Source organism: Halichoeres trimaculatus, unplaced genomic scaffold, assembly GCF_033239565.1.
Source record: "Halichoeres trimaculatus isolate MK-OKI-2021-1 unplaced genomic scaffold, fHalTri1.1 fHalTri1_scaffold_14, whole genome shotgun sequence".
Lineage (NCBI taxonomy): Eukaryota > Metazoa > Chordata > Actinopteri > Labriformes > Labridae > Halichoeres > Halichoeres trimaculatus.
The window spans coordinates 8,172,371-8,190,259 of NW_027437192.1; positions in this window are offsets into that span (position 1 = coordinate 8,172,371).

Sequence of the window (17,889 nt, forward strand, 5' to 3'; positions counted from 1 at the left end):
ATTCTGCCAAAAGTACCGGGTACCTATTCACGTAAAACCAAAAGGTACCATGTTTGGGTACCGAAATGCATCCTTGTTACTGAGTGGGAGTGGAGGAGTAAGCGATTTTCCATGGTGGAGCATTGCAAGGTTAAGAATGAATATGTTAAGTTGGAAATTTTTCATATTTCATTATTAGAATAGACAAATTGATATTTTTTACCACATAAACACAGAAAGCACCAAAAATTGGAACCACTGAGTACCAGTACCAATTGCCAGGTACCAGGCATTGGTACCGTACCGTTTCAAATGTGTAAGGTACCCATCCCTTGGAGAGTCACCTGGTGTGGTCTTCTGCTGGTGTAGCCCATCTGCTTCAACGTGTTGTGAGTCTGGCGTTGGATGCCTTGACTCCAGAAGTATCATAACTGTTGTAGAATATTAATTGATGTTGTCGATGTAGACTTTTTAGTTGTGGCAACATTACATACATCATGGGGAAAAAAACTCTTCTTCTGGCACTAGATGGCAGCACCTGCGGCCTTTGTCGCACTAACCAATGTTTTTCCCTTCGGTTTAAACTCTTGCTTGTGTTGTACGTCTCTGCTTAACAAAATTGTAGAGTTGTGGAATATGTCAGTATCCATCCTTACAGATTTTGGCTTCACTTTTGTCAACAGGAGTTGTGTCTTCAATACGACATCCACCAAAATCATGCAGTCAAATCAGCGAGACCCTAAAAATTATTTTTGTTCAAAAACATTTATTTTTCTTCTTAAAGAGTTTTTTTTTAATAGTTGTAATATCATATAAACTGACTGACCATTGGCTGTGTGGAGAATGCCCTATGCTTTGAATCAGCTGCGCAGGCACTCCCATCATCACCTCTGATGTGCTGTACCTTTAAAAACCAACGGTGCCGTTGTAGTTGGTTCCACTTGATCTTAGGAAAGTCTGCAGCGAACAACAGGAAGCTGAGCTGCATGTTTGTGGAACAAGAAGCTTAAAGATTATGTAGCTTTTTGTTGTGAGATAAGACTCCAAAGCGAATGAAGTCAGGCCCCAGAGAAACTTTCTGAGTGAGATGGAAAAACCACTTACTGATGGAGAATCTGAGAGATTCTCAGCCTTCCTCTGCAGACTTTCCATCCTTTTCTTATGAAACTGAAGAGCGTTTGTGTGTGTATGTGTGTTTGGTTGAGGGTGTGTGAGTGTGTGTGTGTGTTTTTGGGGGGTTGTAGGTGAGCGGTGGAAAGGTGGGAGTCTCTCCTTTCAAAAGAGTCGAGAACAAAACAGGAAACCATCCCCTTGTTTTGGCTCGTGGGCACTACAAGGGTTTGGAATTTTGAGGAGCCAAATTCACATGTTTTATGTTCACGTCTGCGTTCAGGTCAGAGCATGCACACACAAACACACAAACACATCGACCCATACGTTCTCACACACACACACACACTCACACACAAAGCATGGGGAATGTCTGGCATGCCTTTATAAGCCGAGACCTGAAGACTGAGAACCCCTGTGGATGTTATGAGGAGCGATCACTGAATAGACTAAATACATGCTGATACAGTTCGGTGGCCTTGGTTAACTCAGGGCTCGAGGTCTATGTGGGTCAAAGTGCTGTTGATGCTTCAGTCTTTATAATTTTGGCTAAGAAGCGTCATGACGCCTTTTATATTTTCCATAAATTGTGCTCTACTCCTGCTTTTTTATCTCTTAGAAAATGTTTACTCCGTCTGTTTGGAAAGTTACACAAAAACAAAAAAAGCCACGGCTTCTTGGAACGTTTCTTATCGCCTCCAACAGGAACAATAGATAAAACAGAGAAAATGGGCTGCTGTTGTTGTTTTGAAAGAAATCTGGGAACTCTTGCTGTTGTTGATATTGTTTCTACAAAGACAAGGCTTTCCCCCACTTCCTCAGGCATCTCATTGTTTTGGCATAGTTGGCATCCCTGTGCAGTCTGAGTCTGACTCTTTCTAGTCTGTACCACTGAGGTTACCTGGCATCCTTCACACTAAACAAAGTGACAGCTATTCTTCTCCAGTCATGCACGCCTGCCTCCCCCGGTGGATGCTTTCCTGTAGCTGTCAGCGCTTCAGCTCCTGCCCTGGTGATAAACACCGTCTGAAGAGATGCCTCTCCTGATATTAAAGCTTTTTAATGCTTCCTTTTATTGTGTGAAACAATTCGGCGACATCAAGGTCAAAGCTACAAAGAGGAAAATAAAGGTTTGGCTCATAATTGATACTTTGATTGTTTCAGGTCTCGTGAAACCACAAATCAGAGCCTTCTATTTTCTCTGTCACTGTAATAAACCTTGGAGGCTCTCCGGTGGAAAGTTTGATAGTCATCACTAAAGTTAATAACAATCCATTTTATTGAATGACACCTGGCTCCTATCTGATAGTTAAATTTAAATTGGAAATTCAAACTTTAAAAAAAGATCCCACCTAAAGGTTTTAAAAGATACACACTTACTGTGTAACATTACAATTTTTTGTGCAGTATCTGAACCCAATACAATTTCTCCTAGTAGAAAACAAGATAGTTTTTAGCATTTAGTGGTGTGGTGTGGCATCTTGAGTCATCTGTTAATATCGTTCCTTATCTTATTGTCTTGTATCATTGTTAATCATAGCTTAGCATAGGGTATCGTAGGGTATTATTGTATTATGCTTAGTATAATGTATAGTATTGTGCCATAACGTAGCATAGTATATTTTAATATATCCTATTATCACTATGGTAGTGAATTATAGCAAAATGTAAGGTAGCCTAGCATAGTCTTGAGTAGTATATCATAGCATGTTATGGCATATCATAGCATAGCATCTTTTATTGTATTGTAGTGTAGAGTTGCTTATCATTGCCCATTGTGTAGTAGTACAGCATGTAGTATTGTAACATGTGGTATTGTAGCCTAGCATATAGCATGGTATTGTGTCATATCATAGCATAGGGTATCCAATTGTAGTTCTTTATATCATAGCATATCAAATGGTATTATAGCAGACTGTTTGTTGTGTTGAAAAGTACCAGGTAGGGTATTGTAGTATAACATATTGTATCATATTGTATGATAGCATTGCAAAGGCTAGTGTAGGGTAGTATAGAGGGATTATCAGTCTACGTCATCATAATAATGCGCATGTGTCTCGACCGCAGAAGCAGCATTTAGCTCCATTCATTCAGGCGAGTTAGTGTTTTGTAAACACTAAATTTAACCTGTTAGGAGCATAAAAATGTATGGTTGTTCTGTGGACAGCTGTCAAAAACAATACTACACAACAGAGGCAACTTCTGTCAAGTTTGGACTGTTAAAGCGCAACCGGTGTTGTGGCGTTAATAGAGACCAGCTAACTGGTGACTTTCAGCCAACGGCAGCCGTCACCAGTTAACAGGGTCACACTTAACACTGATACACCAGCGACGTCTGCGTGTGTGTAATTAAATGTGTATTCTTTATTTAACCTCTATTAACCAGGTTTGACTGCAAACAAGCAATAATAACTGCTGATACTCAAAATCCAGATTTGTTTTTGCTTATTTAATGAAAAAGTTGGTTTGGTTTGAGGTTCTGACCAAACATAGACTCAATATGGACGGTAAATAATGAGTGACCCTATAAATTATGATTAACAGAAACTGATTTTATGACCAAAGTAAAATTAGGGAATATTATGAAACGATGTTTACATCCTGGTATGTCACAGTCTGATAAGTGTCCACGGATAATGCAGTCATGAGCATCGAGTGATAGTTGTGTTTCCTCTCTGGGTAAACGCTAGGTTTCTCTGCTAAAAACGTCTGTCCACCTATAATCTGTCCACCTGCTGATCTCTTCTGTCCACTCACTGCTATTTCACAAACCTGGGAGCATTTTGCCGTTAGTCCAAGTGATGATGTTAAGTTAAAAAATGTGTATTTTGGTCGTTAGCTCCTCCACATCAGTTGACAAACCATTTTATTCCTCAGTGCTTCTGCACCCAAGTAGCGCCCGCATCCGCTGTTGTTGATAAACAAATAATCCCTGTATACTGCAGCATACTGTAGCCTATCATAGCACATCACATCATATCATAGCTTAGCGCATGGTGTTGTAGCTTATCGTATTATAGTGTAACATAGTGTCGTGTCGGGTGTTGCAGTGTTTTGTATCATAGTAAATGATGATGTACAGTAGCACATGATATATTGTAGCTTAGCTTAGCATATCGTATGGTATCCTGTTTTGATATTTTAGCCTATTGCAGCACACTATTAAGCATGTGGTACTGTATCAACCAATCAGCTGACAAACTTTTTGAATCAATCAATGGTATCAAGTTAAAATGATTAAACCTGTCGAAACAGTTTTTTTGTTTTTCACAGTTCAGCAAAATTATTGTAGATTCAGATTCACCAGTTTATCATCAAAGTGTTGTAGCTCTTTACAAAGCATGTCATTCTGATCCCTTTTTAACCCTTTTGAACTATCACTTTTATCCAATCAAAAACAAAAAAACCCAATAATGTCACTACCGTTCTACTACAGGAAATATAGACCCATTAAGAATTATATGTGTAAGTCTTTTTGTTTGATATTTCTAGAGAAAGCATCTTGGAAAGAGTAATGTGGCAATTAAAGTCCACGTTTCCCTTTGTTCTCTGTGAACCCGACGTCTCTCTCATTACGCTCACTGTTTCTGTTTGGGCATATATGTTGTCACTCATGTTCAATAGCATTGACCTTCGACCCTGCAGAAGTACTTCCAGGTGGGACCTCTCTGGTCTTGCCCCGACACCGAGCAGAGACCTCCTGCAGCTACACACAGATATCCCAACCCTAAACAAACATGATCTGACCGCTTAGAAATGTCGCCTGATCTCTGAACATGCAAGCTCAGTCAGGCAAAGAGAGTTACTGAGTCTCAAGGTTTTTACACTCAGGGTGTAAATATGAGAATATTAGACCTGGTTGTTCTCTTACCAAGAATATTAACATCAACATGTTTTTCTTTTTTATTCCCTTCAAAGAATGGAGATACCTTTTCTATCTTACTTTACTTTTCAAAGTTGAGTCCCAACACAAAAAGCTCCACCCCTGGTTCTGACTAAGAGTGCGTCCACACAAAGTCAAGATCAAGAATTTAAGTGATTAAGAGTCAAGACCAAGACCACGGCGAGGTTCAAAGGGGCCAAGACCTTAAAGGGAAGGTTCATTGAGGTTTCACTTCTGGACGGTTGTACCACCTGGCGTGTTATCAGTCATCTACATTAAAAACAAGCCATTCAGAGTCACTTCTGCACACTGATAGGGTTGATTTCATCTCTTTCCATCACAAACCTCGCTGCCTGTTGCTCCAAAAGTTGACAACACATCACCCTGCAATTGCTCTGCCCATAGCTCCAAACATCATCAGCTGTCAGGCCATCGTCACCCAAATCTGCTCCATGTGTCAGAGGAATGTGTGCAGGACAAAGGCTGCAGCTTGTTACATTAGCGAAGCTGGAGAGAAATTATCATGCCTCCACCAGAACCTCAGGAATGCTGGTGTGTGAACTGAGGGGTCACTGTGGAGCACACTGAACATGAATGTGAGGAATTTCTTTTTCCAAAATCCTTAGCAGGTGCCTGCAAGCATACTTACTGTACATGTAATCTTCCCTGAGGGGACTGTGGCGCCCTCCGGTATCACGCAAGTCTCTGTGCGACGTCTTAGTCATCCTGTTTGTCTGCTCTACCTGCGCTCTCCCAGCGTGTCTGCGTGCTAACATTAAGCCACAGTTAGAGATCTGGAGGACTTTACTAACTCTGGTTTAAGTCCAAATACCACCCGTGAAGAGGATGTTTGAGATATGAGAAACGGATCAGTCATTACATCCTCGAGCTATGTGGAACATTTTCCACTGCAGCTTTTTGAGACTGAGGCTGAAGCATGAAATGTCTGCGATGCTTGAAGTGACACTTAAAAGAGTTATGCAAGACAATCCATCTACATTTTCCAGCTGATTTCCCTCAACCTGAAAACCACAGGTCATGGAAAATCAGTAGAACAGCAGGGGAGGTCTGTCAGCTGTAAGACACCCAGAGAATCACAAACCTGAGGGCATGAAGATGATACTGGAGGAGGCAGAAGATGAAGTAAAAGGATGCTGTTCACAGTGTGTTGGTGAATTACGATATCATCTCATTTTTTTTATCTAATTACCTTGGATCATCTGAAACATTGTCCTTTACAAGATACCACCTGTGAATTTGATTACTTTGCAAATTCTTCAATACAATACAACCCTAACGCATATTTTAAAAACAACTATTTGCAACAGGTAAGCGACACAACTGAGTGTAAAAACAACATCCTGGAGAGACTGTGTCTCCCAGAAGTTGAGCTCACTCTGTGAGAGACTGCATGGACAAAAATGGCAGGGATTTTAGGGATTCGACCATCTATAGAGTTCATTATCATAAATACATTCACAGAATCATGACCAGTCTCCATGCAGAGGGTTCGAGGCTGAAGACCAAACTGCATGGCAATGATCTTCCAGCTGTGAGGCATCACTGCATAAAAAACAGACCTGACTGCACAGGAAATGGCCACATGGGCTCAAAATCAGTCTCTTGAAGCAATTGTATGTGAAGTTTGTATACACAACTCCAGATTAAAACTGTATAATGCACACAGGAAACTAAAGCACTAAAGCCAGTAACTGTGATAGTTTAGGTAGTACACACATTTAGTAAGGTTCCATCAGTGCTGAACAGTGTATACATGTTTATACTGCCAACAACGCCATTTCCTGGAAAGGCCTCACGCATTTCAGTAAAACCTCACTCTGCATGTATTACAACAGCCTGGCTCTGTAGTAGAAAAGTCCACGTGCCTAAAGGCTGATTTATGCTTGACGCATCCGCAGGGTCCGCACAGCTTCGTGCGCATGAGAGGCATCATTTTTACACCAAACCTCTCTTGCACAGTCCTTTCCACATGGAAAATTTCCGCACCACTCACACTCAGAAATTTCTAACCAGATGGATAGGGACGTGCCATGTCATTTTCATGCGGAAAGGATAGCAAAGCCTTTACTAATCTGCCCTGTTCTGCTTTGTCATTTACTGAAAATGTTTGACAAATCATGAAACAAAGGACTCAGGAAAGTAGTCGTTTGAGCAGCTGAAATTCTAATAAACTTTTCAAACTTCATCTTTATTGTCCTGTGAAGGAAATTTGCTTTTCAGACAGGGAAAAAAGTTGTCTCTTTTTTTTTTTTTTTTTAAATGCATTGTCAGTGTTTGCAGTTGGGGAAATGGTACTTGTTGGCCACCATATCATTACACTTTTCTCAACAAAGAACGCAGTTTTGCATCAAAATACGTACAAGCTTTGGACAAAGTATCTTTCTACATCTCAATTTTTTGTTCAAGGATCTTGAGTTGAGAAAAACTTTAGGCCAATCTCACATCCAGATTTGCTGATTTCTAAATGTGGGATGAAACAGTCATGATGTGAAACCTTGATCTAAATTTATGACATTTTTAAGATTTTTCTCTGGCTGTTCTGTCACATAACCTCTTAATCCCTTTCTGCTGAGTGAGTCTGGATCCCAGACTTATTATTGATTGACAAAGAATTCACTGCACTTTCTGTCAGCTGTCAAGTGTCGTCTTTGATGGACAGTTGATTGATCCTAAGCGATGTCTCAGGGCCTCATGTACATTTTTTACAAAGGTGTCTGAAATCCAAGTCCTGAGCCTGAACATTTGAAGACACTTTTTGTATCAGGTAGATTGAGACCCTAACTGTATAGATGTTATAAATTTAGACATGTACCGCAGTGAAACATGTCAGAGGCTCATTGCTCCGGTGTGAGCTACAAGATTATCTCAGTAAGAAGCTGTCTGTCATCGCCTGTGGCCCGCCGCAGCGCGGTAATGGAGCAGTTAAGAGTGTTTTGAGGTGTGTAATCTGTCAGGCGCTGCTGCAGGCTCACAGCTCTGGGATTAGCGTGACAGAGGAGAGAAGGGGCTATTTCCTTATTTCTGAGCTGACTGTGTGACCTCATTGTCGGCAGCATACCATTAGCTTTTTGATCGCCTCAGCAACACTAGAAAATGTTTCATGGTGTGACACAAAGCAGAAAACGATCAAGTTTATTGCTCTTGTTTGTATAGCTGTTGTTTCCGCAGCATCTTTTCACGGCCTTAATCAGTCCAGCAGGGACCTGAACTCTGTGACCTCTGGGTGCAGCTTTGATCCGGCGTGTTGTTGCCGGGATCTTAGAGGGACGGGTCGGGAATTAGGAGGGAGTCAGGCGCCTTCTGCAAACAGGCAGTGTCACCAGCACTTTGCCAAAATATTTCATGCTTAACCAGGCTTTGCCTGAAGATCATTACCTCAGCGAGAGGAGGGAGGAGGGAGGAGGAGGAGGAGGAGGAGAAGAAGGGGGAGCTGACACCAGCATCAGGCCGAGATGAAGGATGTGGATAACGCTGCTTACAAAGATCCTGCCTGCATGGAAATGTAAAATAACACATGTCTAAATGGAGTTATCTGTTATCGTGAATAGTTTCAGTAGGTGAAAACATTGCAGCTCTAAACATAGAAATATTTATAGACTGGGCTTCCTGATAATCACAAAGTAAGAATCTGAAATATTCTCCAGAGCTCTCACGTTGTTTTGATCAGCAGATTACATTTACCACATCAATGCTTTGTCATTCCCCTTTAAGATTACTTTCCAGAAGAGATAATAGCAGCTGTTTTATTCCTGTCTCAAGTCATTTTCGTGGAGTGACGTGTTCAGTTGGACTTTGAGAAAAAATTAGGGATGCACCGATCAAACTTTTCTGGTTCCGATACCGATACCGGGGCTTTGGTATCGACCATAGACTGTATATAGAGTGGATTACGTGGCTCTGCCATTTATCATTGTACAGTTTTGAAGCCAAATTACCCCCGTCTCAGGCGCAGCCATTGGCAGCAACTGCAGCCAGAGTCTCACAGTAGAGACGACAAAGAATTCTGGGAGAATCTGAGTGGAGCTGGGTGACAAAAATATCAATAATTTTTTTCTTTCAAGAGTCTAATCACTTCTTGACTCTACCTCCGGACATATTTTACAATCCCCGAAAAAAATACACGAGAACAGCAGCTGTCAATCATGGTTAAATGTTCCGTAAATCCTTGTTTTTAACCTCGTATAACTAATGAAAACGAAACTTTTCAGAACAAAGAGGACTTGAATACAAGACAGCCAATTGATATCTTCAAATCACCACAACAGTCGGACGTGAGAAACATTTCAACGAGATGTATTAATTTTTTAAAGATTGACCACAGCCCATCTGGAATGGCTGGAAAGACAGATTTTTTAACCTATACTGCATCCAGCCACCAGGGGGAGCAGTTTTTGTGGAGCCCTCACTTCCAGCCGATCAAGCGGACGTCCATTTTTTTTTACAGTCTATGGTATCAACCAATAGCTGAGCCAGATACCAGTGTTAAATAATAACCTGCAAGTTTTGGGTAAAAGGCCAATTAAGTGTATGGAATTACTGAAGTTAATTTTTATTTAAACTATGAAATATTTAAATGTTTACCATCAAAACAACTCTCCAGAATGTACACAAGTTATTTTTAAATGTAAGATTTTATACCCTGTTGACTGGTAATGCAGCAAAAAACAAAGCAAGTGCATCAGAGGCAACATTTCAAACAAGTCGCAAAGAGCGCTGGTAAAAAAACAAAACGAAAAGGCAGAGAGTTGTTTGCCTGGATCTCTTCCCACTAATACCGATCGAGCCTTCAGGGGCACTGATACACTGATTACTGGAACTTAACCCACTTCATGAGGATTTTCTTGTTACACTTATCTGCTGCACCCTCATAGTTGTCTCTGTGACACACAGACCACTTCCTCTTTACATTGGAATCCCTCAAAGGTCTGAACGTCAGTCTGAGAGAAAACAGATTGTCTAAGTCTGATGAACACATCTAACCCAGTTTTCCTTCTGAGGAAACACAAACTTTGCCTCTAGGCTCTGGGGTGTGTCCTGACTTTTTAGAGTGGAGTTACCAAAGCCACACCATTTCCTACATCTTTACCATCTGTATTACAAGTTTAACATGTCATAATGTGCTCCTGCCCTCGTCTGAACTTTAAAGAGACACAGCGCTAAAAAGATGTAGGAGCCAAATTATTGACCCTTGTCTACAAATTCCCAGCGATAAACTGCAATCTGTGTTTTCAACCATGATTATCTCTTGTTGTATCATCAAGTGTACTAAAGGACAAGACAAAGCTTATATAACCTTCAATTATACACAAAAAGAAGTGGACAGAAGGTAGCCATGGATCACAGCCAAACAACAGAACAATTAACAAAAGTTATAACTGTCCAAGCTCCTACGCTGGCTGTTTTCTGTAATCCAATAGTTGTTGAGTTTACAATATGACTTATTATCTGCTTTAGTCACAGGATTTGACACATTTTTGTGAGCCTATTAATGTGTTACAAGCACTGGCGCTCCCATTTTCCAGGCACCCTTTAAATTACCGTAAGGAAATTCAAATAGCAACAAGCTTTACGGTGATAATCAGAGTATTTCCACTTTGCAAAGGAATCCACATGCAATGACAATCCAGTCACAGGCAACAATTGATGCAAGCTATTTCTCTTTACCTTCAACTTATTGCTCTTCAAATATTTGGGCTAGCAAAAAAAAAAATTAGATTGTTCCTGAAGAAAAGAGAAGATGAGCTTTTCAGTCATGATCTCTGACTCTTTTGAGGCCAAATAACAAAAAAAAAAAAAAATCAAGTTGGCCTCTATAATATCACAGTCGCCAATAACTAAGTAAAAGATGTGAAAACACAGTGTTTGCAACAGAAGAAGAGTTGAACTCTTTATCAGTGAATTAGCAGACAGACCACTGGGACCTTTTTGTTACTTTGTCCTTTAAAGAGTCAGAAATCATGCTCAGAAAGCTCATCTTTCCATCTTTCATGAACTAAATTTTTCGGTTGCACAAATAGTTGAAGAGTTACGGTAATAAGAACAACGTGCATCAAATATTCCCTGTGATTTGAACATTTTTGCATGGAGATTCCTATGCTTATTCTTAAACAGTAACACCCCAAATATCACCATAAATCTTTTCTCTTTTCTGTAAGGAGCTCTTAAATTTTCTTGCTTGCCCATATAGTTGAGGAGTTATGGTAATTTAATGTGTGTGGACTCTGAGACGGGTTTTTTGAACAGGGCGATAAAGCTGATCTTTGAATGTTTTTCTTCATATGTTCCGTTCATTAGTTTATCATAGTTTTTTATGTCATCTAAAGAGGAAAACAAACTTTACCCTGAAAGGGGAAGTCTTAGAGCTTTATAACAAATCCATTCATTAAATTCCTGAGTAAATCTGATGAACAAAACATGATCTCACTTCTACTAGCACAGGTTATGTGAGCACCTAAAATATTTTGAATTTCCACAGGTGAGCTGCGACAAACAAACAATGAATCAATTTCTTTTCATCAGAACAAGTGAACCGGGTGAGGTGAGGCGATCAGATATGAGCCGCCTTTTGCTCTACTTCTGATCCCTTGGTTACATCATTGGAAGTAGACATCACATGGTGGTGAGAAGAAATAACTTTTGTATTACTCAATTTATTTTAGTGTCCGAAAAAAATTCAACAGAACTGCTTCCTCCAATCTGAGTAATGTGTTCTGTTAATAAACTTATTCATAGGAATAGGAAGGTGATTTTCAGCCTCACAGTGGCTCCTTCCTAAACCCAGTGATTCCACTTTACCCCATGCTGACATTTTACTCTCTAACCTTCCTGGAAGAGTTCTTCTTCTTCTTCTCTTCATTCATCTCTTTCTTTCAGCCTTTTGTTCCGAAATGTTGTCTTCCTCCGGCTTTTCAGGAGAGCATCCTCCTTTCAGGTTCAGTGACTTACAAGCTTTTAACACAATAGTCTGAGAAGTGGTTTCTGCTGCGCAGAGGAATCCAGTTCTTTCCAGTTTCTAGACGACACATTAGAGACATTTTTTTTTAAAGGCACTGTGGAGACTTGATAAATTATATTTATAGGCTTGTTCATAGTCCACAATTTAAAATGAGATTAACAGCGGCAAAAATAGTCGTTTCTAGATGCAACACTCCAGTATCCTAAGTCGAGTCAGATATTCCTGGGAGACAAATTCATGTATGACACTTAGACTGAAAGTCCCTTTGATGACACCGCACCAGCTGGCAAAGTTTAGCAGTGAGAAGCAAAATCTGTTTTTTCTCTGCTGAAAGTGATTTCTTAGATTTATTTTGTAGTAATGACGGACACTGGAGCTGAATCGTCAAAAAAGACGTCATAGCAGAAGAGAGCTTAACAGGAGAGTGATAGAGCATGGGCTAAAACTAGGGATGTTCAATACCAATTTTTTAAGTTTAAGTCAAGTTTAAGTTTATTCATTTAAAACAGGGACAATACATGTTAATGGACATATACATGCAAATATGCACGATTATAGCCAACCGCTAATTTTCCATCTTTAGTCCCTTTGGCAGGTTGATGTCTAAAATATGAAATAATCAAATCAATAAAACAACAGGAGCGACAAGTAGAACAGTTAGCCTTCATGGCCAGTAGGCAGTAAAAGCAATTACAAAGATAGAAAATGTGTCCTTAAAAACTCAGTAGGACAGAAAATTAAAAAAAAAAAGCAAGAGCAATGAAAAGAATAGTGGATCATGTCAGAGTCGAGAGTTCAGACCGATACCAGTTTGAATACTCTCTCTTGAGTACTCGCCGGTACCGAGTACCCATACTACAAGTACTTTGATACATAAAATTTTAATTAACAGTGACACATCATTTTGATCAAAGACAGCACGGTTACTCTGATATTAAGTCTGAAATAAAACACGAAAAACTCTATCGGATTTAACGTTTTTCTTTAAAATAAATGTAAAAAAAAATAATATTAATGGTCCCATATTATGCAAAAATCACTTTATGAAGTCTTTTAGTGAAATTTGTGGGTCTTTGGCTTTCCTCCCAGCCCACAAAATGTGATATTTAATGACAAAATCTGTACTTAGTAGTCCTTGTGAATGTAAAATCCTGACCTAATATGAGCTGTTTGGATTTTGGGGATTTGCCGACGTCAGCGATTGCCTTTTTTGAGCAGATACCCCCGAATCCCCTCACCCCGCCCACTCCTCTCCCTGCTGCTGGGGAGATGCCGCTCTCAGTGACGCGGAAGAGCGGGGCAGTATCAGCGGTGGCTCATTTACATATGAAGGCCACGCCCACTAAATCAGAGCGATCTGAAATGAGGGGCTATGAGAGCCTGGAAACAATGCTGCTGTGCTTGATTTATTGGCTTTTTGGACTAAAACATGTTACTACCATTTCATGAAGACATCAGTGATCCATATTAAACTGCAGAAAAGGAGCAGAATATGAGAGTTTAAAGTAAACTAAAGTGCAAAATAAAACACGCTGTTAACTCTCCCTGGTTTATTCATGTTGTCTAAACATGACCTGATGCGCATTTGCCGTGGTGTTAAACTGCAACAAGTAGCAGCAGCAACTGGCAAGGAGGACTTTCTCAATGTAAGATTTTCTTGCCTTGAGTATCGGCTGCTGGTATTGGCTGCCTTTACAAGTACAGATACCTTAAAAAAGGCTGGTTTCGACTTGATACTGATACCTGGTAACGGTATTCCCCCATCCTTAGCTAAAACACGGTTAAGCTGTTTATGATAATGTCCATTCCAACCCACAGTCAGCAGTTATTCTGCAGTGGTCTGTTCAAACTTGAGAATCTATCAATAAAATGAGGAGCGAGGTTACGTTAGCGCTGCTTGGTGAGGTTGGAGTTGGTAGATGAGCACTGGTTGGTCATAACCAGGATTCACAAATTTTGCAGACATTGCATCCTGGAAAAAATTAGCTTGAACAAAGAAAAGTAGGGTTAAAAGGAAGATCGGCTCTCCAAAACACATGCATGCCCTGGAAAGAGTGACAGCTGTACAACAGTGGTGAATTGTGCTCATGGGAAATGGAGTCTTTGTCGCAGAAAACCACATCAGGTTTTGGTTGGAAGAGGTCCATCATTTTCCACAAGTCAGGTTCCTCACTGAGAGGTGTCTTTGAATAAATTCTCTGAACCAAAGTAGAAAGTTTATCCTTTCATCACGCTGTAACAAGAACAATTTTCTCAACACTTCTCTCTGGAGAGCAGCCACGAGGTCTCAGCTATAGAGAGGTACAATGACTTTAAGTTGTTCAGCTTCCACTTTACAAACAGTCCCCCTGTGCCTCTCCACCCGTCACACCATCACTCAATTTCTCATCTCAAAGAACAACAGGAGTCGCTCAGGTGAGGCGAGGCGCCGTCGTTCAGCAGCGTTTCTCCCAGCAGTCACTTTTGAAAAGTGGCTGTTTTGATTGTGGCGGTGAAATTGCTCATATCTACAAAGACAATTAGTTTTTTTTTTAACTCCCTGGTTAAGAATAACAAACAACCTGCCAAGATAAATCATGCCCTGTTTTTCCCTGCCTGCTCTAAAGGCTGCCGTTTCATCATGCTGCTGTCATCCTCGCCGGCCCGGTCTCCAGGCAGATAGCAGGTCAGGGACTAAGAGGGTGCAGAGAGCCATCTGTCTTTAGCTTATACTCGACACGCAAACACATCCAGTTTGCATCCTCCTGTCTGTGGCTTTTGGCAAGTGAGGGTGAAAGGGAAATTTATGCTGCTGTGTGCGGATGTCTGCATTGCACAGGCCTGAATGCTGATATGAGGTGTTTTAATAAGGAGATAAAAGAGCTCGAACAGGCCAAGCAGCAGAAACAGGAGCAACAGACAGGATACACTCAGCCAAACAGATAGGACCTGTGCATTGATAAATGTGTCACAGGGCCATTATCACTTCCATGCAGTCTGACGGACAACACGACAATTTCCCTTTTTGTAATCTTGGAATGTTAAAAATGTTTAAAGGACCAACGAGGTCAATGCATGTTGACACACTTATAAATCAGTTCAGTGTTGAATTATTTTAAAAGAACCTGTCTGTCTCTCTCTTCTGCTTCTCTCACTTGTAGCTAAATACTCAAACGGTCTCTACTTAGGCTAATATGAGATAGAAGACTCTTTATCTTTTCTCAATGTTGGGTTTCAAATGACATGTGGGGTGCAGATGGCTGAGTCGTCTAGGTCACACCCCATGGGTTTCGCCCTTGAGCTGGTGGCCTGTGGTCTTGTAAAAATATGAGGCAGAGCAGAAGTGATAAAAACTCTATTTCGTCCGATATCTGTTTAAGGCTGGCTCCGGTAAACCACATACACACTAAACAAAGAAGATGTTGAGTTCACCCAATCAGAGGTACAGCTCAGCTGATTGACAGACGGGTACCCAATAGCTATTAGGCTCAAAACCCATCCCGTTTCCAATATGGCCCCCGCCGGCGAATTGCTTCAAAACAGACAGGTGATGTCACAGAGACTATGTCCATTTATTATAGAAAAGAATAGAATAGAAAATACTTTATTTATCCCTGAGGGGAGGAGGTGTCACAGCAGCAATCAAGAAAACAGAAGTAAGAAAGTGTATAGAAAGTGCAAAAAGGTCCATAAGAAAATAGATGCTGACAGCTTGTCCATCATTGTCCAGTCAGCCAGCCTCCACCTCCACAGGGTCCAGGACTGAGCTTCTTCAGCAGTCTGTTCAGTCTCTGTCTCCTGGATCCTGTCTGCTCACAGCAGGTGAAGCATTGGTGTCTGACGTTAGCTCTGTTAGCCATGCCTGTGAATAGCATGATGCTACTCTGCCTTCTGGTATTCCCTCTGTTGCTAAGTTACAACAGCTAGCTCGTCAATCTTATTGGAGATAGATCTTACATTCCCAATAACGATGGATGGAAGGACAGGTCGATGTCGTCACTTCTTAGCTCACACCTGAGAACCAGCACGTCGTCCTCACCTCCTTCTCCTCACCTTGTGGGAAACATCAGGCCTCGCACCAGTTAGCATTGACATGCTACAGGCTGCAAAGAGCTGAGTTCACATGTAAACATTGTGGCCATGGTTACATGTAGGATCTCCAGACAAACACAGGAGAAAAAGTTGTAAAAATATTGCTGAAGCCACAAAAAGTTTGGTGTCCATGACCAACGAATGAGCCATACAAAGTAATGATCCACTCCAAAGATAAGGAGTATGAAAAAGAGACAAAAAAAATTACAAGAAACGGACAAAGAAGGGAGACCTGCTGCAAAAGGCAACCATAGCCTACAGCCTGGCAAATATGTACTGGTTCATCATCATTTTCAACTCTGTAAGGAAACAAATTATCGTACAAACCTGCAACTAACACCAAATTGTAGCAGACAGTCTGCTGAAAGGGAGTATAACATTAAAATAGGGCTAAAGTGTTGGTGACAATCACAATATGCTTGGCGGAGGTCTGCGCTCTAAAAAAAACCTTTTTGGAGATTTTTTTCTATAAAGGACAAAAACATTTTCCAGAACCTTACCTTTTTCTCTCATCAACCTGTATCAGCTGTTAATAATCAATATTTCAGTCAGGGTCTAACTAACTTCATTATTTTTGTACCTGCCAGGAGTCACGTCTCTCCCTCTCTAGTTTTCAGAGCACTGACTCAGTGTCGGTGTGAACAGCCAGATGAGTTTGAACCTGGCTCATGAATGACTGGAACAGGTTAGCCGAGTTACCTTTAATTGGTTCAGTTGGAAGGAAGTGTTATTCTGCCTCAGTCACGTAACACGGTGTCAAACTTTGGTTTCCATAAGATGAAACCAGTTGTGTTCAAAGTCACTGGTGAATCTGAACACTTTGAAATCTTGAAATGAGGTTGTTGTTTTATATTTTGTCTTTTAATTCATTATTTATGTTGATCTCCATATTTGTGAAAGTCTTAGATTTTATTGCATACATTGATACTGTACATCTTTTATTATTATTTTTTACTTTTTTCTTTTGGACAGTTATTCTTACAGTGTAACTGCTTTATGTTCCTACACTTGTTTACTTCATTTTCAACCTGAGTGAAGTCGAGGTGTGGTTACTTCGAAACACCACAGAATAATGTTGTAATTGGTCCAAATTAAGCCTCTGTGTAATTATGTAACCACGGAACACCTGAGAAGACTCGCTTCTACCGCTGCTGAAGAAGTACATCAGTAAAATCATGGTGAACATGTTTATGAGACTCTTGAGACAATATATGGCTTTTTTAATGGGTCATTGTGATCAAACAGTGTCTTTCCGATCCCCTCGTTGCTGGTGGTCTGATGCGGTTTGTGTGGTCCGAGGTGTGGATGCAGAGGTCAGGGCAAACATAAAGTTTGAAGGATTTATACCAAACAGAAAACTCTCACAAAGTGAAAAACAGAGGGAGAGACGATGTGATTCAGTGGCTCCATGTTGCTATTGTTGAGTTAAGTATTCAATTAGCACACATTGTCAGAAACGTGACGTCAGTGTTTTAATGAAATGTTTTGCAGACTTAGGAATGTAGATGATTAGTAACACTTCTTTTGTTATAGTCTAAACACGTTTGGTAGCTTTAATTACTGTCACGACTTCTGTAAAGTAATTATTTTCTCTGCCTCTTAAAGAGTGAGATCTGTAGGAAGAGTGATGCTGCAGACACTGTTTGTCAGCTGAGAGTTGAGAATCTCAGCTCAGACTGAAGGAGAGACACAGAGCAGTGCTAGTTTTCCATTCTGCTATCACTAAATAAACTGTCAGACAAAATACTGCTCCATTTTTGTGACCTTTTTTTTCTGTTCTTGTTTTTTTCAGTTAAATCAAAACTGTTCTTTTTTTCTTTTTCTAATGACTTCTTTGACTGCTTTACAGTATGATGTAGAAAGCTGGTGA